Raw genomic sequence first — 26,515 nt, 5'->3', positions numbered from 1 at the left:
TTTCCCCAATTGTAGCCCTTTAGGACCCGTCAAATGCTTTCACATTCATACTCCTTGCTCGTATCTCATGGAAATCTTTACCCAACCTTTTAAGAGCAGTCAATGGACAAATATTGAGGCTTGAACCCCCATCTATTAGGACTCTGGTGATGAATTTATCCTCAAACGGTACTGTGATGTGCAGTGCTCTGTTGTGACTTAGTCCTTCAGGTGGTATTTCATCTTCGTGAAAGGTGATCTAAAGGCTCTCCAGTACTTTCTCTACCATGTTGGCCATTTCTCCACTGGTGATGTTGTTGGGCACATAAGCTTCATTCAACACTTTCATTAACGCATTCCTATGCATCTCAGAATTCTGTAGCAGCAACAGAATGGAAATCTGAGCAGGGGTTTTATTTAGATGATCAACAATAGAGTATTCTCTTGCCTGTACTTTTCTCCACAGATCATCTGGACCAGTTTCAATGATGGGATGTTTGGCAACAGCTTCCTTGCTTGTTCCCCCCAAATTTCTAGGTGTATAGATTCTTCCAGTTCTGGTCATCCCCTGTGCAGCACCAGACTCTTCTATTTTTTCTTTTCCTTTTTGTTTCGGCAACAAAATCCCAAGGTATGGCGTTGGAACTGAAGGGTGGTATGGATGCTACCGTCATAGTGAAGGGTGTGGCTATTTCTACTTCAAATGGAGTAGGTGTAGTCGCAGGTGCTGTCACTTCAATTTCAAACGGAGCTGATGCGGCTACTTCGACTTTGACTTGATGTTGTATCTGTACCACAATAGGAGTGAGTGTGACTGCAAGCTTCTGAGGGTCGTCACCTTCCCGAATAAGCCCAATTGATCCTTCAGGATCCCATTCTTCATCAGTTTCTATCACATTTACTCCTTCACCCCTATGATCTGGGAGGGGATTGTTGCGGACATCGGGTGCAGCTTCCTTTGCTTGTATGGCTTTGGTATCAATCAGGGTCTGAATCTTGTCTTTCAGAGTGCGTCATTCATCAATAGTGTGCCCCTTCATGTCGGAATTGTATGCACATGTTTTGTTCAGGTTGACCCATTAGGAGGAGTTTTCCATGGCGACAGTGGGAATAGGGTATCACGCCCCAAAACCAAGGGGCGCGACCAGCGCTCGACCAGGTAGCCCCAGTCAAGCGGACCTGGGTGCCTTTCCTAACCCACGTGCTAACCCATGATTTCAATACCCATTATTCAAGTGAAATAGCCGTTTATGAATAAACACATTCTTACGAAATATACATAACATGCATGCTTACTTTACGTGGTCTACAAGTTATACTGCCCATATACAAAATACATAAGTGCACAACCCACGTTTCCTTTCTACGAAGCCTCTAAGGATACAAAAGAGTTTTATAATACTTGCCGGTAACAAGGCTCCGGCTATACCTTACACAAATACCAAAAATAAGACTCCGGGAAGAAAAGCGGCATGAGCCACGCAGGGCCCCGAGAGGAAACGGGCTCACCAATTCAGCTGACGGGAAGTGAAGGAGTGCTACTGTCAGTGGACTGGAGTACCTGCTATAGATCCACCTACAATCATAACACGAATGTAGCGCCCCCGGCAAAAGAGACGTCAGTACATTTGAATTGTACTGGTATGTATGAACAAACTTTACCCCAAGTAGAATCAATCAATACACAGATAACAAACAGTAATAGAATCCACAATCAAGTGCACATGAAAGGAACAACCAAAGCCAAACAAGTTTAACAATCTCTCCTTTCCCCTTTCAACATTATTTCATCACATCAATGATTTCACAACTTTCTCATATTTTAATTTCAATAGTGATTATGATCACTTTTCCACCCTTATTACCTCGGCCACCCTTATTACCTCGGCCACCCTTATCACCACAACCCACACCTTATTACTTCGTGTTGCGGCGCGCAACCCGATCCCACCGAACATTCACATTTCACACAACAACAACAACAGCAAATCACAAAGAATTTTCATAACTGTCAATACCAGTTCCATCATATACAACAGCTCGCATACAATTTAAGTCACAACGCTAATTGCCCACGACAAGTCAAATATGATATTACCACAGTTGTTTCAATTGCATCAGTTACGATTTCTTTCCATCATTTGTTACACAGCTCTTACCACATAAACACATTCACACACACCAACACACTTGGTTTGTTGCCATTTACATACACCATTATATCGGGAGACTTAGCCAACAACGTTCAAGGCATATTAATCACAAGAATTCACAAATAGTCCACATAGGTAACACACACCAAATACTCGTACACCAAACAAGGTGACTTTACAAAGGTTAAAGTTAACCATACATACCTGGAGTCGAATTTCCCTTTTTAACTTCTACTTTCAATTCACCAAACAGCCTAGTACCGTCAATCTAGTTCACAAGTTAACACATATATCTTAGAATTGAAGTTCACAAATACAACCCGAACTTATTTAGGTGATCAATCGCTCTTTTTTTTTTTGCAAATCTTTACTCCTACCCAATTCCTCTTACTAGACTTTAGATATTAAAGAAAATGCATGTATGGTTCAACTTATATTTTTCAAGAATCAATGCATGAGAATCCCCCTTTTTGTTTAAATCTGAAAACCAATGAAAAGGGTTGGGGATTTTACCTGCAAGAACGAAGATGAAGATAATTACTCGAAATTTCCGGGCCTGGGTGACTTTCAAAAATAAAATTGATGAAGATAAGACTTTCTCTCTCAAGAACCCTCTCTTCCCACTCTCTAGTTTTGTTCAGAAAATGTGTTAAAATGAAGGGTTGGGGTGTTTTATTGAAGAAGGGGTCGGGTTTAAAATTTAGAAAAAAAATAGGAGCCTCGAGTCAGGTATGCGATCGCAAAGAAGAAATACGGCCCGCAGAATGGACCGCAAAAGTGCTCCAAGAATTTGATCCTACTGTCTGGGTTTGCGGCAGAAATGCGGTCCGCATACCCATTCTGCGGTCGCATAATGCACCGCATAACTGCCCTTTGCAAAATCCCGAGATGATTATGCGACGACTATGCGGTCCGCATATCAGTTATGCGATTGCATAATGGACCGCATTTTGACCTCAAATTTGACTAACACACTGACTCACTTTGCAATAGAAATGCGGTCCGCATACTTGATTTGCGACCGCATTCTGGACCGCATAATAGCACTTTTCTGGAAAACTTTGATTCTTGATTTTTAAATGCTAGATCAGTACAAAGGGTCCGAACCGCGGCGAGCTTGCGAGCTACTAGGTTTTGAGTACAAGTTTTCATGGGGCCTTACATAGGGGGGACATATCCGGCAGCTTTCAGTCTTTCATATAGTTGGTCGATTGGCTCAGCAATAGGGGTGTATTGTCTAGGCGGCTTGCGATCGAAATTGGGTCTGGGTTTTTTATAGTTTTGACAGGTTGGAGATGAATGGTAATAGGCTGGCTGGGTGTTATAAGTGTGATAGGCGGTAGCGGGTTGAGGATATCCGGGAGGTGAAGGTTGGTATGTAGGTGGAAGTGTTTGGTATGTGAGTAGGGATTTAGGACCTTGGGCTACCATTACTGCCCCTACTTCTTTCTTCTTTGATATACCCCCTGACTGTAATGCTTTGTTCGTAGCTTGCAATGCCTCAAAATTAGTTACCTTTCCTCTCTTGATCCCTTCTTCAATACCTTCCCCAAGTTTGATGATGTCGGAGAATTTGTGATTTTCGATGACCGTTAACCTTTCATAGTATTGTGGGTCCTGGGACTTGACGAAGAATTTGTTCATCTGCTCTTCTTCTAGTGCCTGACCTTTGCAGCTTCTGACCTCCATTGAGTAGCATACTCGCGGAAAGTTTCTGTTGGTTTCTTCTTGAGGTTCTGTATGTAGAAGACATCCGGTGCATTCTCTGTATTAAACCTAAATCGGTCCATGAAGTTCGATGTCATGCTTACCCAATTAACCCACTTCTTGGGATTTTGACTGATATACCAAGATAGGGCATCTCCACTAAGACTCCTCATGAATAGCTTCATGCGAAGTCTTTCATCTTTCCCAACTCCCACGAGCTTGTCGCAGTACGCCCTCAAATGTACCTTTGGGTCACTTGTTTAGTCGAACATCTCGAACATGGGAGGTTTGTAACCCTCTGGTAGTTCTACGTCTGGCTGAATGCATAGATCTTCATAATTCAGACCCTCAATTCCTTTGCATCCTTCAACACCCTGGACTCGGCTTGTGAGCTTCTTGAGCTCCTCCACCATGTTCTTAATGAGCAGGTCCTTCTCGGCGGATTCTGGTGTGTATTAGATTGGTTGAACGGAGTGGGGGTAAGGTTTCTACATATATGGGATTTTTTTGGTGGGTGCCGGGGGTTTGAGTGTAATGGTTATCATTAGTTGAATTTTGTGGACAGGGATAGGTTGTAGGGTGTTCTGAGGAGTATGGTAAGTGGTTTGCGGGTACTGAGTCGAGAGATGTTGGTGTTGGGAAGGAGTTGATACTGGTGGAGGATTAGGATTTTGGGGAGGTGTTGCGTAATGATGGGGTGCGGAAGGATTTTGTTGACGTTAGTTTGGTGTATTTTGAGGAGGTGCTAGGTTTTGAGCATTTTGCTGGTTAAGATCGGGGATGTTTAGGGTGAGGGAGAGGTTTGCCAAATTGCGGACCTGCTCAAGATCCCCTTGCAATTCTAGTATCTTCTATTCCAATCGTATACCCAAATCATTCTGTGCCGGAGTATTCCGACCGTCCGAATTTTCAATATTCTCAGCATGTGTAGCGTTATCTTTCCTGACACCACTCATATCATCCATCTTAGCTTTTCCTTTGCTTTTCGGATTGCTTGGATGAGGAGGAGGTGAAGGGCCTCTGGATCTGGTGTGATATGCTGACGATGCCAGTATGTGCGAACCAACCTTAGGGGATGGGAATAATCAAAATAAAGAAAAATGCAAAAAGGTAAACGAGTCAGTAAGGATTCCGAAAAGTATTTGCAGTATTTAAAACACATTTTGTAGGAATGTAAATTCGCGTCCTAATTTGGGAAACCTCGTTGTGCCCGAGGTAAGCCTAGCGACAAGTAGATTTGGAGAGATTTAATGCCGATAAATTCCTCATTTCATTAAGGTAATAAATAAGTCGAACCTAAAAACGACAATAAATAAATGAGTTACTAATGGCATTTGCCTTATTACATTCGAATTTCAAAACAATTCAAAAAATAGATAAATCTAATCTGCTTGGTCCTAGAGGACCTACTCCATATTTGACCCTTTTGGCTCCGTCGATCAGATTCCCTAGGTCGTGCATGTCCAACAGCAAGTATGCCCTCGCTAGGTGTCTTCCTTCGTTGCCCTCTGCATTCTGACAAGCCATGACCCTTTTCCTCATCTTCCCTTCTAGTTCCATTAGACCCTGCTCCAAATACTCCAACCTTTCTGTCGACCTTGTAGCTATTTACCTCAACTCGTTAATTGACTCCATGTCGAACTTGTGTTGATCCAAATGCCTGGCTTTGGATTCAAGGACTCTTTTGCGTAGCCTCTCATACTTCACTTCTGCTTCAGCAGCCTCATCTATGACCCTGTTTCCTTGACCGACCCCTGGCTCAACTATTCCTGATATGTTATCTTCTAACCATGATGGGTAGAAGTACACATGACCTGCGTGATATGGATCAGGCTCGATGGTGTCCTTTTCCACGATAATCTTCAAATACCACATGTGCTAGGCCTCACATTTGTATGGAATGGCATCATCCTGAAAATCGGCTCTGTAATTACTCATCTTGGAAACTCGTGGTATGACTTGTTTTCTACCAGCTTGTCTCATGACCCTGATAGGAACATATGATGTATTCCCCTTAACCCAATAAACACAAAATGCGGAACATCCCTGGATCTGATGATGAATTCATTAGTAGGGAACCACTCGAACATTCAATGAACCTTGTCCTCGGTCAAATTGCTAAAAAACTGTGCCCATTCTGTAGCATTCTCTGGCTCTACAAACCTGTCTGGGATAAAGGTCAATCTTTTCGGATGGTGGAAAGCTATGTGATCATTCCATGGTCTCCGTGGAAACTCTTGGCGGTATTGGCCCCTCTGAAGATGTTCTAACAGCCAAATCTATAGTAGCAAGTTAAAACCCTCAAAATGTTTGAACCTTTTCTTGCAACGATCCAGAGCCCGATATATTTCTGCGACAATCATCGAAACAATATTGTACGTTTGTCCCTCAATTCCCTCCATTAAAGCTTTGGTTACCATGGCCAACCTGGTTTGAAATCTATCCCCTTGGCTTGGAAACACTATCATACCCAGAAAGCAGACGATGAATTCAATAACCCTACGATGAGTCCAACCCAGCGAAGTGATGGAGAATTCATCATGAAAGATACAGCGAGATTTGTTGTGTCCATATCGTTCATAAAGGAAGTGGAAGGGTATGTAGGACTTCTTCAGGCACGCCAAGTCATCTTTCTTTCTCAGACCCATCATCTTCAGAAACCCCCTGGTCATGCGATTTTCTGGTACTAGTAAACCGGGACTATCCCATGGTAATCTAGCGAATCCTCCTATTTCCTCCAAAAGAGGAGTCATTTCTATATTGCCAAAATAAAATACAGCCCTTTCTTCGTCCTAGAACATAGTAGTGGCCTCGATCAACATGTTGTTCGATTCGATGTCCAATAAGGAGGGCAAATTTCTAAGAACCCTTTTTACGTGCTCAACTATTCCTGCTATGTTATCTTCTAACCATGATTGGTAGAAGTACACATGACCTGCGTGATATCGATCAGGCTCGATGGTGTCCTTTTCCACGATAATCTTCATATGCCACATGTGCTAGGCCTCACATTTGTATGGAATGGCATCATCCTGAAAATCGGCTCTATAATGACTCATCTTGGAAACTCGTGGTATGACTTGTTTTCTACCAGCTTGTCTCATGACCCTGGTAGGAACATATGGATGTATTCCCCTTAACCCAATCAACACAAAATGCGGAACATTCCTGGATCTAATGATGAAGTCATTAGTAGGGAACCACTCGAACATTCAATGAACCTTGTCCTCGGTTAAATTGCTGAAAAACTGTGCCCATTCTGTAGCATTCTCTGGCTCTGCAAACCTGTATGGGATAAAGGTCAATCTTTTCAGATGGTGGAAAGCTATGTGATCATTCCATGGTCTCCATGGAAACTCTTGGCGTTATTGGCCCCTCTAAAGATTTTCTAACAGCCAAATCTACAGCAGCAAGTTACAACCCTCAAAATGTTTGAACCCTTTCTTGCAACGATCCAGAGCCCGATATATTTTTGCGACAATCATCGAAACAATATTGTACGTTTGTCCCTCAATTCCCTCCATTAAAGCTTTGGATACCATGGCCAACCTGGTTTGAAATTTGTCCGCTTGGCTTGGAAACACTATCATACCCAAAAAGCAGACGATGAATACAATAACCCTACGATGAGTCCAACCCAGGGAAGTGATGGAAAATTCATCATGAAAGATACGGTGAGATTTGTTGTGTCCATATCGTTCATAGAGGAAGTGGAAGGGTATGTAGGACTTCTTCAGGCACGCCAAGTCATCTTTCTTTCTCAGACCCATCATCTTCAGAAACCCCCTGGTCATGCAATTTTCTGGTACTAGTAAACCGGGACTATCCCATGGTAATCTAGCAAATCCTCCTATTTCCTCCAAAAGAGGAGTCATTTCTATATTGCCAAAACGAAATACAGCCCTTTCTTCGTCCTAGAACATAGTAGCAGCCTCTATCAGCATGTTGTTCGATTCGATGTCCAATAAGGAGGGCAAATTTCTAAGAACCTTTTTTACATGATTTTTGTCGCTTAGTGAAAGGTTTTCCCACCAATCTAACAATAAGGTGGTATACTTCGGACCATGCCGAACTTGGGGACTTCATGACTCATTTTTGCAAAATGAACAGAGTTAGACCCTTGCCCCCCCCCCCCCGGATTCGACTACTTACACTTTAACGATTGGCATGTCCGCATTTATCTCTCCAAATAATGCACATATCGTGGTTGCGCCTGTTGGGATTATGGAAATCCCGGTGGACTTTGGATAAGGTTTTTCTTAGAGGGTATTATGAGGATAACATATTAACCTAGGCTAGGTGTGATCATGATGCATGTACAATCATTATCAGAGTAAGGTTTCTACAGAAGTCTAGACCGGTACCCTCAAGCGAACAACTTGAGAGGGAAAGTCACAGAATCATCGACTGCACCGCTGATCGACTAGCTTTACCGCAAATAAGCCTTTCCAGATTTAAAGGGTGATTTTAGGAAAAGCACGGACACTCATCAAGTGCCGCTATGGTATTAGTACGCAGGAGTGGAAGATGATGTTGAGCATGCATTATGTAAAAAATAATACATTGTCAAGTATTTTCACATGTTTGAGAATAAATGCAGCATTGAATAAACGTAAAGACATAAGGATAGAAAAACAGGGAAGAAGTTAGTTTGCGAATGAAGGAATCGTAATAAAGCAAATAAAATGGGTAAGGATTGGGGAGAGACATGATATAGCAAAATTAAAAGTCGGGAACATGGTTAGGAAATAAGGGGAAACACACGTTTTAATTGAATTAAATGAAGAATTGCATATAAAGGGGAAATAGGAAAAAGGATGTGCATGTAGCAGATAAAAGGAAAACAAGAGCATAATAACAAAAATACGCTTATCGGGAAAGGCTAATTCATGTAGATCAAGTTCATAATGGTAAGAGCCTAAAGATATCCCCAGCAGAGTCGCCATGCTATCGCGCCCCCTCTTTCTCGCAAAATCGGGTTTCGACATTTTGACAACTCCTTTTGAGAGGGATGAGAAAAGGAATTGGTTAGAGTCGCCACCTAACGGATTAATGTGCGTTAGGGCACCTAGAGCAGATAACTCATATCATACCAGTTTGCATCACCAAAGATCGGGTAAGGGCTCGAAATTACTTTGAGGGGAAGGTGTTAGCCACCCCTCGAGGTCCAAAATAGTGGATCCGGCTGAACTTAATTCATGAATTAGTCTAATAAAGAAGATAGAGAATTACTTAATGGGGGGTCCTAAATTTTTTAGCGTAAAGGATCACCCCGTGCAACATAAATAATACTTCGTAACTCCCTCGAGATGGGGTGTTACTCATATTATTCAGCGGGCACAGACTATCATCTCCTGTTACCCAATTACTATCTTCAAGTTGTTACTTAAAGCGCTCTAGTTTATTCTAGTGCGTTTCCTATGTGTGCACTACTTGTCTCTTACCTATGGTCCTGGAGGCATTAGGACTTCTATTTGGGTGGTTCTAGACTAAGCCTGGGTTGCCCAAAATTGTAAAATACTAGGCGACAAACAAAACAGTTAGGACTTACAATTATAAAGCAAATATGGGCTCATGTTGACCTTCGCACATAAACAGTAAATGCACGCAATTAATTGACAATCTTTATCGATCTTAAAGTCTTATAGGCAGGATATCTATGTGAGAAGACAAGCGAGCGGTGATATACAGAATCAGTTTCAATAATGCGAGTGTTAAGCACTATTACTTTGCCTACTGATTTTATTTAGGATATCTAGGCATTTTATGCAGTGACGAATAACAGTAAATCACAGTTACAAATCCGGAGTTGTGGTTTAGTCATATAGGCATATTGTCTAAGTGATTGGCAGTGGCGATTGTATTCAGAACCAATTAGTAGAATGCTATAGGCATAATATCTAATGTCGAACTGGTTTTAACCCTATAGGCATGATTTCTAGATGCACACTGATTTTAGCTTCATAGACATCTTTCACAGCCTTGTATTTCCCTTTAATCCTATAGGAATGCTTTCTAATCACTGGACCAACTTAAACCCTATAGGCATGATCTCTAGGTGTGAAACCGATTTTAATCCTATAGGCATGATATCTATTACTGAATTGATTTAAATCCTATAGGCATGATATCTATCAAGCAGCACAAGGACAGAAATTGTCCACATTCCCACCAAACAATTGAAGCAAACATTGGGGTCCTATAGACATGATTGCTAACATATATTGATACGTCCTATAGGCAGGATTTCTAATGTACACACCATATAAAACTCAAGCAGAATTGTCATCACCAATGAAAGTCCTATAGGCACGGTTTCTAAATCACATTGTAAAACTTAAACAGTTTTGACAAATGAGCAGAATTAATAGCATAGATGAATTCCTATAAGCCGGATTTCTACCCAGTTTGACAAAAGGAAATAAGAGATCCCCCGATTTTACTAAATACCCTGGAATCTGTTTATTACAAAGTTATTACAAACCAGATAATGAATGAATTACATAACAGTAATAAAAATTACACTTGGGAGCCTTCATTAGACCCAAATAAACCTGGGAACCAGGCCTTCAAACCAATCAACTTCGAAGCGTATTTCATAAGTACACCATAGCCAAATACGAGTGATTCACCCATAGCACATATAGAACCAGGTTTTCGGAGTGTCAAAGTTCTCAAGGGCCTCAAGGACCAAGGCAATGCTCACACCAGAACCACATACTCAGCAATGATTCAAAAGAGATTAGGAACCAGTTCCCAGTGTGTCAGAGTTCACGAGTGTCTCATATAGACCCTGAGCAGTGCTCACACTGGGGTGGTTGAGGATAAAAACTAAAGGACTAAGATTGAGAGCTTTAAAAAGAGTAACAACATATATAAAAAAAAGGTAAAGACAGTTTTAAAACAGTTTTTTTATTTCAGAAGAGGACAAAGTTTAGAACACAGAACTTGTAGGCGGGATTACATTATGAAAACAAGCAAGGTTCATGCTCAAACACACAGCCCAAAAAAGTTGAAATCTAGAAAACAGTCTAGTTAAGCTAGGTGTTAGCATTTAGGACAACCTTATAAAACGTGAAAACCCAAACAGTCAGAACACTCACATAAATTCCAGGCATGTTAGAAAGCAAATTATCAAAACATATAAACGACAGAAATACAAGTTCAAAGGCTTAAGACTAATTGACTAGTTAACCTTCTAACATTATCCTAAAGGTACTCAAATTCAGAATAGGTTCAGAACACATAGGAGGCAAATTGAGCATAATCTCTTAGGAGGATTTATATTATTCAAAACAACCAATCTTAAATTAATAGTATCAACTATAGGACTAAAAGAGAATCATATAGACAGGTAGAATCATGCTCATAATGAACTTTAAACATGTTGGATTGTACACATAGTTCAAGGATATATAGAGATGAAATGACAAAGGATAGTCACTCACCAGTTAAGCAACCAAACCAGAGTAATACCACATAGTCGAGAGTCCAGAATATTTGGCATTGCCTTTCAGCCAGCGAAGACCAGTAGTAAACAAGAGAGAGAAGAATGATTACAGAACTAAGCGCTAGATTTCTTAGGGAGAATATTGAGAGTTCAAGTTTGTCTAAAGGGGAAAGGGGAGAAGGTTTAAATAGCACTGGACTAGGCACATAAATATGGCAATAATCAATCAAGGAAACATCTAATAGTCAATTAAGGGAAGAAAACTCAGAACTTTATTTAAGGTGAGCCAGTAGTAACAAGTGCATAGATGCGTATAATAATAATCAAACAAGACTGGGAATTAAAGATTCTCAGGTAAATATTAAGGCAAGAACATATAGATTGAATCAGTAAGAAAAGTGAAATAAGAATCGGAACCCTAATTTTAGGGTAAGTAAAATCATTCAGAATAATCAAAGGAAGATAACATGCATATAGATAGCTATGAGAATGTATTGAACAAGAAATAAGAATCATAATAGGTCTGAGCCCTAATTTTAGGGCAAATAATCTGGTCAACAAATTCATCAAAATCGCAATAGAGTGCATATAGAAGAACATAAGGGATCATTAAAGGAGATACTCAACAAAAATAGAACTAGGACAGATCTTAAAAGATCTGAGCCCTAATTTTAGAGAAAATAAGTTAGACAAAACTTTTAACGGAAAAATCGCACAGAAAATAGACATGCAGTGAGATTTTAACAAAAATAAGAACAAAAGCTAAACAGGTCTTAAAAGATTTGAACCTTAATTTTAAGGGTAAACACAGAATCTAAAGGAATCTCAGAGATTCGTACCATAAAGAGACGAAGAATGAACATAGATGGAAAGAAGTGAAGGTTCGAACCACATTTGGTTCAAAGCAATAGAGATCCACTTGCCATGTCAGGCAAGTGATTACCTAATACCATAATCGGCTAACCAGTAATAGGAGACGACAAATAAGGTAAGGAAATCGTCTATGGATTCCATCTCTGAGTTGGAATCGAAGGGGAAAATGGGATTACGACGCTAGGGTTTCAGAAGAGGAAGAGAGCGTTTAAGAGTTTAAGGACGGCGGATGGTAAAGAAAATGGGGGATTAGGGTTAGGAATGGTTAATTAAAAAGGGAAGGGTGAACGGGAGCCGTTGATCTTGAGAGATCAACGGCTGGGATTAAAGGTAAACAGGGCGGGTCGTATAAAATGGGTATCGACCAGGTTTTAATTAGGGGTTGTTTGATTTGGGCTCAGGAGCTATTGGGCTGGTGTAAAGGTGTTGGTCTTGGTATTTTGGGCTGGGGTAATTGGGTAGTGTATAGGTCTGGAATTAAATGAAAATGGGGCCAGATTTTAAATACTGAATTTTAAAAAATAAGTAATTTATAAAAATAATAAATGAGTACCAAAAATATCCTTTGTGCACTAAAATGATTTGAAATAATTATTTAACATGTTAAAAATATAAAAGATCATTTTTTGCATAAATAATATAATTATACATTAATATGGGCTATTATTGCAAAGATGTGCAATTTAGCCTAAAAATACAAATGTAATTATAAAAATACACCAAAAATAGTTAAACACCATGTTGGCATAAATGATGAATTGAGATGATTGAATTGTCATAAAAATGATTTGTGATACAATTAATGATTTTTTACACCATAAAATATGGGGATAAATTGATTGAAAAAATCTTTAAAAATTATGGAAATATTAGAAAAAATACTTGATGATGCCCATGCACTATATTGAAAGTATATATGCATGTTTGAAGTATATGAGGGAAAAATTGGATATCAACAGTCCCTATCGGGTAGCCTGCCCGGCAGGTCTGTAGGAAACACATTCGGAATGTCTCGCACAACTGGAACGGAATCAATGGTATCAACCCCAAACATCCCCCAGCCAAACATCCCTTCCCAACCATCTGTTGGGCCTTCAAATATGAGATCGCTCTACTAGGCAATCTCAGCATCACCAGTGTCACGGCCTTAGCATGACAATCCAGAATAGCATGACATGGTGACAACCAATCCATGCCTAGAATCACGTCAAAATTAACCATACTAAGCAGCAAAAGATCAACTCTCGTCTCCATTCCCCCAATAGTCACCACACAATAATAGAATCACCCACTGGCGTAGTGGAACCGTCCTTGTGGCACACTGAAATAATACATTTGATCGCGGCATCTAAAGCGACAACCTCTGGCCTAGCTAGAAAAGCATAGCATCAAGCCTGACTGCCACCTGATTCGACTCCCCCTCTTGGGTGACCGCTAGCTGCCTAAGCCCCACCCCAATTTGGCTGAGCAGGTGGTGAAGTAACTAGTGCGAATGTCATAGCCTGACCGTTCTACTAAATGGTACCTCCCAAAAAACGGGGACACTGCCTATTCATATGCCCAAATTCTTCACACTCAAAGCAACTCTGATCCGTCAATAGCAACTGGTACTGAATCGGACCCCGAAAACCAGAATTACTACTAGAAAGACCTAGTAGGGATGAACGTTGAAATGATTGAGCACGAGATGAACTCTAACCTAGGAGGGCACTGAGAGATGACTGACCTAGATGAGCACTATATGAACCATAGCTAGCTGATGCACCACGGTGAACCAAGAAAGCCATCAGAGCGGGCATATAAGGACGACCCTTGTCGTGTAGGACTATCCTCCAGATGAGGCACTGCTGAAACCACCCGAATTACGAGGCCTCTTGGCCTCCTTCTCCTCAGGCTCCTAGCTATGAACCTGCTAAAGGCGTCTAGCAATATCAACCACCTCGTTAAACCTTGCACCAAACACAATCTCCCAAGTCATTACGAAGCGCAGTCCATAGTTGAGTCCATCAATGAACCTCCTAATCCTCTCCCTCTCTATGGGAACCAACCATATCGCATGACGAGGCAACTCAGAAATCTCATCTCATACTGGGTCACTGACATACTCTCCTGGCGTAGCTGCTCAAACTGCCTATGCAACTCCTCCATGCGGGTATGTGGAATAAACTTCTCTAAGAAGAGAAATGAGAACTCATGCCATGTAAGTGGTGTAGCACTGGCTGGCCTTCTCAACTCATAGGACTCCCACCATCTCAAGGCTGCCCCCGTCAGCTAAAAAGTAGCAAACGAGACTCCACTAGTCTCCAGAATACCTACCGTACGAAGGATCCACTGGCACCTGTCTATGAAATCCTGAGCATCCTCTGACTCAGCCCTACTAAACTTTGGAGGATAGAGTCTCCCAACCTGCTCTAGTCACTTCTGCTCCTCAACACTCACTAACGGACCAACCTAGGCCCGAGCACCTGCAACCAGCTGGGCTGGTAGTACCCCTGGTGTCTATAATCCCTAAACAACCTGCTCCGAAGTATGAGCTGCGGGAGTCTAGGCGCCTTCCCCGACCTGAGAAGTGGATGGTGTGGACAGAACTGAAACCGCCTAAGGGAGGCTAGTGCATATAGTCTATATCTGGGCCAAAGCCTCCTGAAGGCCTGAAATCACAATGGGAGGTGCCTGAGCTGGTCTGACCGGCTCAACCACATCTGGTATTTGCTCCTGAGTTCGAGTAACTAGTGGATCTACAGATGCTGCTCTAGCTGCAGTATGAGCTGCACTTCGGACTCTTTCGTGGCCCTGGCCTCTCGCAGCCCTAGATGATGGTACTGGTGACCGACCGCTCGATCCATTTGCAAGTTTCCTCACTATATGTGTGAGAATAGAATAATAGAAGTTTAGTTTCCAGAATCAACAAGAATACAAGAAAGTGATGTTTCCTAAAGGTTTGGTAGCCTCTCGATGATAAGTATAGATGTCTCCATACCGATCCGCAAGATTCTGCTAAACCTGCTCATGACTCGTGAAACCTAAGTAACCTAGTGCTCTGATACCAACTTGTCACGACCCAAAATCCCAACATGTCGTGATGGAGCCTAACACATTACTAGGCAAGCCGACAATCACATAACAATTACGCATTTGGATTAAAAACATGGTTTAATAAGTTCAACAGTAAAAACTCTCATAAATAATTGATAAGAACAACTACAACTCAACTACAATAATCCCAAAATCCTGGTGTCACCGAGTGCACGAGCTACCTTAATAGTCTCCGAGCAGATACCATACCAAATCTAGCAACCACCGCGTCAAGATGTACCTGGATCTGCACACGAAGTGCAAAGTGTAGTATGAGTACAATCGACCAAATGTACTCAATAAGTAATAGGACTGACCTTGGGCTGAAAGCAGTGACGAGCTCAGAAAGATACAATCCAAATCAAAATAATGACAACACAGATATAACAAGAAAATGACAGTAATAGCTTAGAGAAACTTCCATATTCAGCTCGTACACAGTACAGAAATTTAGGCATACATTCAAGTTAACCAAACACTGATAAAAAAATATGCTAAGTACAGCTAGTATGAGGAATGTTACATCTCTATGCCTACATGTCAAATATGAATGTCAAATGTAATTCATCACAGCAATAATCTCAGGTACTCACACTCTCGTAGTACTCAATCTATATGTCTCAAACTCCCACTCATCACACACAATCACTCATCACTGTATGGTACCTGCACTCACGCTGGTATGTCATACTCCGGAGAGGCAAGTCCTGCCCTAGCATTAATATATAACTAACATGACCTGGTACGGCATGCAGCCCGATCCCGTAATAAGTCAATAAAGCATGTTGTGGCGTGCAACCCGATCCCATAAATAACTTCTGTGGCATGAAGCCCGATCCCATAAATATCATTCATAATCTGGCTCTCAGGTCCCAACTCAGTTATCAATCTATCCAATCTCACAAGCTCACAGATCTCATACCACTCAGCCCGAACAATGATAACATGATGTAACAGTAAATGATAACAGAGACTGAGATATGATATGCAAATGAATGAATATGACTGAGTACATAATTGCAATTTAAGCAAATAATTCAACAACAGAAGTGACCTCAATGGGTCCCTATAAAATAAGCACATAGCCTAAATAGGATTTCTAACATGAATCACTGCTCAATTACTCTAAAACGCAGGAATATACAGATAGAAACAAGACTAGATAACTAGGCAGTTCCACAGAATCAACTAAGTCATAATCACCATGGTGCACACCCACACGCCCGTCACCCCAACACCAACCATATAACACATATTCCAGGATTCATCCTCTCACTATCAAGTTTAGAAGTGTTACTTATCTCAAAGTGTGCAACTAAATGCTCTAACAAACACTTACCTCGTGAGTCGGTCTCCGAACTATGCCAATATAATCACAAACCACTTAATATAATCAATACAAGCTATAGGAATCGATTCCATACGATAAAGCTAAGTTCTGTAACCAAATTCAAAAAGTCAACACAAAAAGTCAACCCCAAGACCACGCCTCGGAACCCGACAAAATTTAAAAAATCCGAATGCTCATTCAATAACAAGTCCAACTATACCAAAACCATCCAATTCCGACCACAAATCGACCCTCAATCCCCCAAATCTTACTCTCCAATCCCTAGCCCAAAATCCCCCAAATTCCACCTTAATAACACATAATCTAGGTGTAGAAATCAATGGGTATTCAATATTATAGGACAAAAGTGATCAAAAATAGCTTACCTCTTGCTTTGTAGTGAAATCCCTTACAAAAATTGTCCTTACCCGAGCACCCCAAGTCCAAATATGAAATAATACTCTAACCCTCATTTTGAAATTTTAAATAATCTGCCCAATGGTTGCTCTTCGCCATCGTGGGAAGTGTCTCGCGATCACGAAGAAAAAAAGATGCTGCCCCTAAATATTACACTTTATGAACACGAAGATACAATCGCGAATGAGATGCTTACCAGATCCAACTCTTCACTAACGCGTCTCCAGTTGCGCGATCGCGTAGGCTTGAAGCCTTATACCCCTAGATGACCACTCCTCTTACGCAGACGTGTAATACCACTTGTGTTCACAGTGACCTGAGACCACATAACTTTGCAAATGCAAGCCCATGATCGCGAATGCGTAGACCAACTTCACCACTCACCAAATAACCCTTCGCGACCGCATGTAAGGAAACTAGAACCAGACATAGCAGCAGTCCTACAAATCCAACAATGAGCTGAACATGATTAAATTCACACTTGAGGCCCCCGAGACCCCATCCAAGCATACCAACACATCCTAAAACATCATACGAACTTAGTCGAAGCCTGAAATCACATCAAACAACATCGAAAACACGAATCGCACCCAGTTCAAGCCTAATGAACCATTGAACTTACAACTTCTAAAACCAATGCCGAAACATTCCAAACCAACTCCGGTTGACCTAAAATTTTACACACATGTCATAAATGACACAACGGACCTGTTCCAACTCTCAAAACTAAAATCTGAGCCCAGTATCAACAAAGTCAACTCTCGGTCAAACTTCTCAACTTTTCAACTTTCGCCATTTCAAGCCAAAATGACCTACGGACCACCAAATTAATATTCAAACATAATCCTAAGTTCAAAATCACCATAGAAAGCTATCGGAACCATCAAAACTCTATTCCGAAGTCGTTCACACATAAGTTAACATCCCGTCACCTATTTTATCTTAGGCTTCCAACATTGGGACTAAGTATCCCATTTTATTTTAAAACATCCCTAGAACCTACATAACAACAAACTAACTTAGAATAAGTAATTAATGGGAGAACGGGGGTACAATAGTCAGAATGATCGGCCGCATCATTACAGTTATATAAGTTTATTAATGGTATATGGAAGTTAGCAAGTATTAAAAGCTTCCTAACAAATATTGGTTATGGCAAAGCTGGTGGCATTCCCGTATTTTTGAAAAAAAAATTGGGTGAAGACCATGAGGTCCAGGTGTCTTTAATAGTTTAAAGGAGTGGATAGAAGCACAGATTTAAGCGTTTGACAAAGGCCTGGTTAATAAGGTATTATCTATATCATAGAGATAGTGGGGCTAAGAGCAATTGGCATATGTATGGAATATGGTAAGCCAGTGGTAAAGAGTTGCTGGAAATGGGGAAAATAGTGGATCGGATTTGGTGTTGGTCAAATGTCCAATTTCTAAGTGAGTCATTGAGTCCAAAAATACTTTTGTGCCTCTGTCGTTGTATAGTTGTTAGATGGATGAATTGAGTATTAGCGTCACCATTGTTTACCCACTGTACACGAGATTTAAGTTTTCAAAAATCTTCCTCATTTTTTGGATTTTATTAAAGTTAGTAATGAGGCGATTTTCCAAATTGTAGTGAAAACTATTTTTTTAGTAGGTTCCATGTTTTGATGACCCTGAATGCGAGCAAGGGTCACTTTTTTTGTGAAAAATATTACCAAAAGTGTGAGTATTCCATTGTTTGACATGGGTAGTGAAGTTTTCCAAAGCGTCTTCATAGGGAGAGTGATCATGCCAATTCGCAAAGACCAGCGACTCGAAGGTCGTGTGACTTAACCACATGGTCTCAAAACGGAATAACGAGGCAGACTTTGAAATAACCTTACTAAACAATGGTCAGAGTGGATATGGGATAGTTGGATAGTACTAAAATCTTCAAATAAGTGCAACCATGCTGTATTGGCAAAAAAATGATCCAGCCGCTCAAACATAAGATTACGTCATATTTTTCTATTATTAGACCAAGTAAATCTATTGCTAGTAAAATCCTAAATATAACATATTGATATTGTGTAAGCATGCATTAAAAGTAGCTGATCTACTAATATTAATGGGGTTGCGAAATTTCTTAGATGAGCTAGTAATCTCACTAAAATCACCAAATAATAAATATGTAGTGGTGTGGTGTTTCGCTATTTCCTCAAGATGTGCTAGCATAAATCAGAGACATTAACCAAGGTTGGGATGAATTGCTCACATGGACATAAGCATGGAGTTCCTAAGACATAAACGTGATAGGGTCAACATTGAGATCATTATCGCGCCAAAGCAGGACCATCCCTCCAGAGTATCCTTGAGCAGCTACATGAATAAAATCAGTAAAGTTGAAAGCATCCAAAACAGATGTGTGATCCTGCATTCTTGTATCAGTTAAATAGAGATGGAGGGATTGTTCCAGTTGAGAAGAAAATGTAAATTGCGGCGGAACTCCGGGCCATTGGCTCCTCCACAATACCGTAGCATTATCTTGATTTGATTATTGATTCCTGGGCGACCTGGAGAAATGGACATGGTCAGGTTCATATTGAGGAAGTGAGGAGGATTGGGTTCCTCCTACAATGGATTATTATGCAGCTTTTGGGTATCATGACCAAGACATACTTCTATTCCACAGAGTAGGTTCTAGTCGTATATTGAAGAAGGCTTGAGCAAAGTTGCGGGCGATGTAACTCAGGAATTTTCTTTTGATGTTTTCTTGCATGGAGATACTGAGGTAAGTGTTCATCGTGAGTGTCTCCATGAATGTCTCTAGGAATTTTTGTGGATCCTCCTCTAGTGGGTGCATGTGATCATCCATAGGAGGAGGTGAGTGAGGTGGGGTGGCTGTATGTGCCTATGATACTGGCAGATCTGTAACGACCCGACCGGTCGTTTCGTGAGTTACAGCCCCATTTCCCCATTTCTGCTTCTTTTTGTGTTCTTCAGCTATATTATGATATGTCGGGTCAGTTGGTTTGGGTCTGGAGTGGTTTCAGAGAGGATTTGAGACACTTAGTCTCTTTTGTGAAGGTTTAAGTTGGAAAAGTTGAGTAGATGTTGACTTTTGTCTAAACAATCTCCGAATTTAATTTTGATGGTTCTGTTAACTCCGTTAGGTTCTTTTGGACCTGATAGCGCATTCGGCATGTGATTTGGAGGCCCATCGTAAAATTAGGCTTGAATTGGCAAAAGTTAGAATTTTGACGATTTTTGTCGGTAGTGGAAATTTTTATATCGGGGTCAGAATGGAATTCCAGAAGTTGGAGTAGGTTCGTTGTGTCATTCATAAAGTGTGTGCAAAATATGAGGTCATTCGGATGTTATTTGATAGGTTTCAGCATCGTTTGCGGAATTTGGAGGTTTAGGAGTTTTTACGATTAACTTCAAGTGTAACTTGATGTTTTGAAGTTGTTTTGAGTGATTGGAAGGCTCGACTAAGTTTGAATGATGTTATTGGATGTGTTGGTACATTTGGTTGAGGTCCTGAGGGCCTCGGTTGAGTTCCGGGTGGTTAACGGATCAAGTTCGAAGTTTGGAGAATGGCTGAAGTTTGGAACTCAGCTATCATAACCGCACCTGCGGAGAGGGACCCGCAGGTGCGAGCCGCAGAAGCGGGAATTTGATCGCATGATCGATAGGAAGAAGAGTTGGTAGAGTTAGCAGGTGCGAGGGGTTAGTCGCACCTGCGATGGTCGCAGAAGCGGAATGGAGGGCGCAGGTGCGAGGCTGAACCGCAAAAATTTGAGGATTTCCGCACATGCATGAGCGTAGATGTGGTCTCAAGGCCGCAGGAGTGAGGTCCTGATTTCCTGCGATGGTCTTTCCGCAGGTGTGGCGCCGCAGAAGCGACAATTGGACCGTAGATGCAGTATCGCTGGGCAGAAAGTATAAATAGCACACTTCGCGAATTTTGGTTCATTTCCTCCGTTTTCAAGTCGGTTTTGGAGCTTTTGGAGTGATTTCTGAAGGGAGATTCAAGGGAGATTCAAGGGGTTTTCAGTGAGATAAGTTGCTTGAGCTCTAATACTCCTATCTATGGTGTTTTCCCGTTGTTTTATCAATTAATTAGTGGAAATTAGGGGTGAATATGAGGGGTTAGATCTTGGGATTTGGGAGAGTTTGATTTGAGGATTTGAGGGGCAAAATGGAGTCGGATTATGACAAATTTTGTATGTATGGACTCGTGGGTGAATGAGCTTTCTAGTTTTGTGACTTTTTCTAGATTCCAAGACGTGGGCCCGGAGGCCGGGTTTGAGTGGATTTGGGATTTGTGTCCAATTAAGTAATTTTTCTTGTTGAATTGGCTCCTTGGCCTATATTGATTGCATTGTATTGATTTTGGCTAGAACCGGGATGTTTGGAGGCTAGTTTGAGAGGCAAGGGCGTTGCGGAATAGGATGTTTTCTTGATTGAGGTAAGTAATGCTACCAAACTTGGTTCTGAGGGTTCGAGACCCCAAACTATGTGTTATGTGATTATTATTGAGGTGACGCACATGCCACATGACAGGCATGCGGGCGTGCACCGTGAGAATTGTGGCCTGACTGATTCCATGGCACAATTTTGTTACTCTATCCTTTTAATATTCATGTTCCCATCATGTGATGAAGTAGTTGAGTCGTAAACCATGCTAGATATCATGTTTAGGCTTTGTGTTAGTGTTGTTGGGACCTTTAGCGGTCGTTTATTGCTGTTATCTCATCAGTTCATTTAATATTCCATACTCAGTCATGATCATGCATCTTTATATCATATCTCAGTCTTAGTTATTTATTGATCCATGATAACATTGTTCCGGGTTGTTTTCATGACATTGTGAGTCCGTGGAGAGACAAGAGAGGTTGATGACTGAGTGAGGTCGAGAGCTTGTTATAAGTGATAGTTATGGGATCGGGTTGCACGCCGCAGCGGTTAGATTGATGTTTATGATAGCGCTTGGGCAATAGGAGCCCCTCCAAAGTTTGTAACACCCCCCCAGTGAGCGCGGATGATATTATTGAGCGATGGATTTCCCTGGACATGGATTTGTCCGAAGTATTGATATCTGGAGATGGATTTTTCCACAGGGTTGGATTACCCTTTACCTTGGCACCGATTGACTTATAGTCAGCATGAGTATGTTCCAGGATGAATTTCCCTAGGCCAAATGGCCATATGCGGCACCGAGTGGTTGAGTGTGTATATATATATACCTGGAGATGGATTTCTCTTCAGGTTTGGATTACCCTTCTTCCTCGGTACTGGTTCACTTGTAATCAGTGTTGTATATGTTTCGGGATGGATTTCCCTGAGCCGGATGGCCATATACAGTAACGAGTGGTTGAGCACTTGAGAGTGGGAGCACATGGTGCATTTCATACATTCAGTGCATTAGCATGTAGATTTTGGATATACTTTATATCTCACATTGTTCAATTTTAATGGTTGAGCTGTATGCTTGAATTGATAGCAGACCTACTTTTCTGCACTGTCTATTTCGATTTACCTGTTGAGGTTAAGTTCGACACTACCTATCAGTCCATAGTTTAGACTTGTTACTTATTGAGTTGGAGTACTCACGTTACTCACTACACTTCGTGTGCAGATCCAGGTATCTCTGGCCATGGTAGCGGTTGTTGATTTACTCAATAGCGGTTCATCGGAGATAGAGAGGTAGCTGCCTGGCGATAGCAGCCCTGCTTTTCTCCTTCTTTATCTTCCCTTTAGTGTATTTTGGTTATTCTCAGACTATGTTAGTCTTGCTATTTTCAGAAATTTTTTGTAGTAGTTGCTCATGACTTAGTGACACCCCGATGTCGGGCTTCCTTTTCCGCATTTTTCTTATTTTGAGTTTAGTCAAAGTAGTGGCTACGGCGCGTTGAGGCACTTCTTCGACGGTCCCCGTACGCCCGGCCTGCTGGCCCACTCTGAAGGCTAGACTGGCTTGCTCTTAAATTAAAATCAGCTAGAGCAAGTAAGTAGGTTTTTCTCCGTAAGAACAATCTTGACTTTCTTTATAGTTTATAATCTAAGGCCAGCTCCCGGTGACCTGCTTCGGGAGACCATTTCGAACCGCAGCATGGGGAATGTCCTCTCTCTGGCTAGGCTCTATTGGTCTTAGGATGTCGTTTCTTTACTATAAGAGGAGGAAAGAAGACACTTACATACGTAATTCTAAAGGTGAACCAATTTGGTCGGTATTTCCTTCTTCTTGTTGCTCCTCGTCATTTGATTTGCATGGTTACCCGCTGCTTTGAAAAGCTTTGCTAAAAAGGAGGAAAGAGCGTAAACTCGACTCTAAAAGTATCAGTTGCCTCCCTCTCTCCGCCCTATAACTGAAAAAAAAGGAGCAAGAGAACTAATGGCACATCTTCTACTTCGACAAGGCAGGTGCAAAAGGAAAAGGAGTAAGGGCTTAGGAAGGTAGCGCAGTTGAAGCAGCAATCAAACTCTATTATGAAAAGCTTTGACTTAATATTTATGAAATATCGAAGTGATTTTGAGAAGTGTCGGCTTGCCTAGTACAACGATAGGCGCCATCACAACAGGTTTGAGTTTAGGGTCGTATCAAGTTCCAGTTCCTCTTGTGGATACATGTGTTGGTGCTAAGGTGATAGGGTTAACTCCTGGTGGTGTTTGTTGAATAAGGGTAAGTAATTTGGAGGTTTGTGTATAGGAAAAGTTGGGTTTTGATTCTGCTTATGTGTGTGCCATCCCTGGATATTAGTGAAATTGTTCTGTAGCTCGAACGTCGTGATGTCATGTAGAGTTACCAAATGCATGGCATTGTCTATTTGTAGCGGATAATGGAGGCATTGTCTATCAAATGCATGGCATTGTCCATAGTGGATGTGACTTGCTGAAGCAGTAGTGGAACATTCCAAGAATTGGGAGGAATCGGCTCCCCTGGTAGGGGTAGCAGTGGAAGTATTGGTTGTGGTTTGTGAAAAAAACTATTGCGGTTGGCCCATGTTTTAAGGAAGCAGTGGAGGTTGGTAGTTTGGCTGTGGTGGTAGGTGGTAATTGTTGATGTGAATGTTGGTGATGTTTCGGCGAAGGCGTTGATTGTTGTTGTGGTGGCGGGGGATGTAAGGGAACTACATGTTTATGAGAGTGTTGTGCACTTGCGAGAGAGAGAGAGTGTGGTGGTAGTAATGTATTGGAATTAAGGGGCAATGTTGCATCTGAATTTAAGGTAACGGTGGTGGATGTAGTGTTTGCTTTTGTTAAGGCGGTGCAGTGATGATGAGATTCTTGTTCTTCAGAATTTTTACGAGTCGCCGAAATGGGGAATGGAGAAGGCATAGGGTTGATGTGTTTTTGGTGGTGGAGAGGGTGAAGCTGAGGTGCCAGTAGAAGGATCCATGTCATTCGGTGAGTGTATGTGTGACGGTGGGGTAAAGGGTGTAGTGTCAATGGGAGAAGGAATATGTGTCAGTTGTAAGAGGGAATAGTAAGATTAACAGCTATTGTATATGGGAAATTGAAGGGTAATGATAACTCTTGTGGAATAGGCAATTATGTGGGAACTACAAGTGAAGTAGTGGGGTTGTCGGATGGTGGTATAGTGGATGTGGCCCTTTGGTTTCTTGTGGGTCCCTTTTGCAAAGGCCTATGGTTTTTTGTGGGCGGTATTTTAAGGACGGGGATGTAGAAAAGGTGAAGGTAGTGGTATTGGGCGTTGGTGGGACAACGGGTGGGTCTGACGTGAGTAAAACAGGTGTACACTACTAAAAATCTAGCTAATTTCGTCCAGGAAAACCGACCGATATCGGTTGGAATTTGAGAAAAAGCGACCGATTTCCGATCGCTTTTAATTAGTCGGAAAAATAATGGTCGCTAAGGTGTTACGACCGAAATTGGTCGCAATTTTCCGACCAGAAACGATCGACTCTTTCAACGCGTTGACTGACAACCAAACTAAATACACCGCTCGAAATCAGTCGGTATTAATTAAATTTTATTTATTTATTTTTTAAATCGCGACCGACATCGGTCGGATTTTTAATTACATAATAATTTATAATTATTTGTAAATTGTAATAAACCGACTGAAATCGGTCGGTATACTAAAAAATATATATAAACAGACATTTCCGATCGAATTCGGTCGGAAATTTCAAGAATCTGCATATTTCATTTGAAATTTCTAATCAAATTCGGTTGGAAATTTTGAATTTCTGGGGAAAAAAATGAGATTTTCGACCGACTTCAGTCGGTTTTCTGGGTAAAAATCGAGCGGAATATGCCTGCTTTTAAGCTACACCACCTGCCAATTACAACCAATATCCATCATATAATGGCAGCATTATATTGCTGCCATTCAACCATAATTAACCAACAACTACAATTAACCAACAACAACAATTAACCAACCACATTAATGAACAACAATTAACCAACAACAACAACAATTAACCAACTTTTTCCGGCCATGTCTTAAATTGAACGCTTTAACATTTTCCATGTGGTAAGGACGTGCTAACTTTCCAGCAGTCATCCACCCAGAAAACATTCCGTATGCAGGAAAATCATTAATGGTCCACATTAAGTTAGCACACAAGTTGAAATTTTGCTTAGTTGATATGTCATATGTCTCAACTCCATCATACCACAACTGTTTTAGCTCATCAATCAGAGGTTGCATATATATATCAATCAAACTCCTTGGATTGCGGGGACAGGAAATAATACAATTTAAAAAAATATATGGACTAGTCATACACATTTCAGGCGGAAGATTATACAGCGTAATAAAGACCGGCCAGCATGAATATGGTGTTGCAGAAACAGAAAATGGCGTGAAACCAGCAGCACACAAACCCAACCGAACATTCATCGGTTCACTAGCATAATCCGAATACGTCCTATCAAAATGCTTCCAAGCTTCCCATCTGAAGGATGACACATACCACCGGGCGGCCTTCTATTTTCATAGTGCCATTTCATATGAGGAGCGGAACTCATTGATGCGTACAACCTCTTAAATCTAGGAATAAGAGGTAAATAATGCATCGACTTCATAGCAACATTATTCCCGCTGGAAACCCGCTTAAAACGAGGTTTTTCACAAAATTTACAACTTTCTAAATTTGCATCACCCTTATAATACAACATGCAACCATCTTCACAACAATCGATCCTCACAGGCGAGAGTCCTAACTTAGAAACCAATCTTTTAGCCTTACAGAAATCTTCGGGTATGTTGAAAGTTGGATCAACTATTTCATTCATAAGGCCAATGAAAGAATCTGTTTCCTCTTGAAAAATATTGGTATCTGATTTGATATATAATAATCTTACCGCAACAGAAAACTGAGAGTGCATACTCCCTCCCCTAAGTGGATGACTAGCGGCCTCTAACTGTACATAAAAATATTTTGCCTCTTCGTTAGGAGGTTGTTCAACACTTTCATGGGTTTTAAAATCGAAGTGCATCCCAAAAGCATCCACAACCACTGTATGGTATCTAGGATGTTGAACGCTATTCTCCACCGACCTACTACTTTTACCAACAACTACGTTATGAAATACACCATC

The sequence above is a fragment of the Nicotiana attenuata genome, unplaced genomic scaffold, assembly GCF_001879085.1.
Source record: "Nicotiana attenuata strain UT unplaced genomic scaffold, NIATTr2, whole genome shotgun sequence".
Lineage (NCBI taxonomy): Eukaryota > Viridiplantae > Streptophyta > Magnoliopsida > Solanales > Solanaceae > Nicotiana > Nicotiana attenuata.
The sequence above is the reverse complement of the archived record's forward strand: the minus strand, read 5'-3'. Positions refer to the sequence as shown.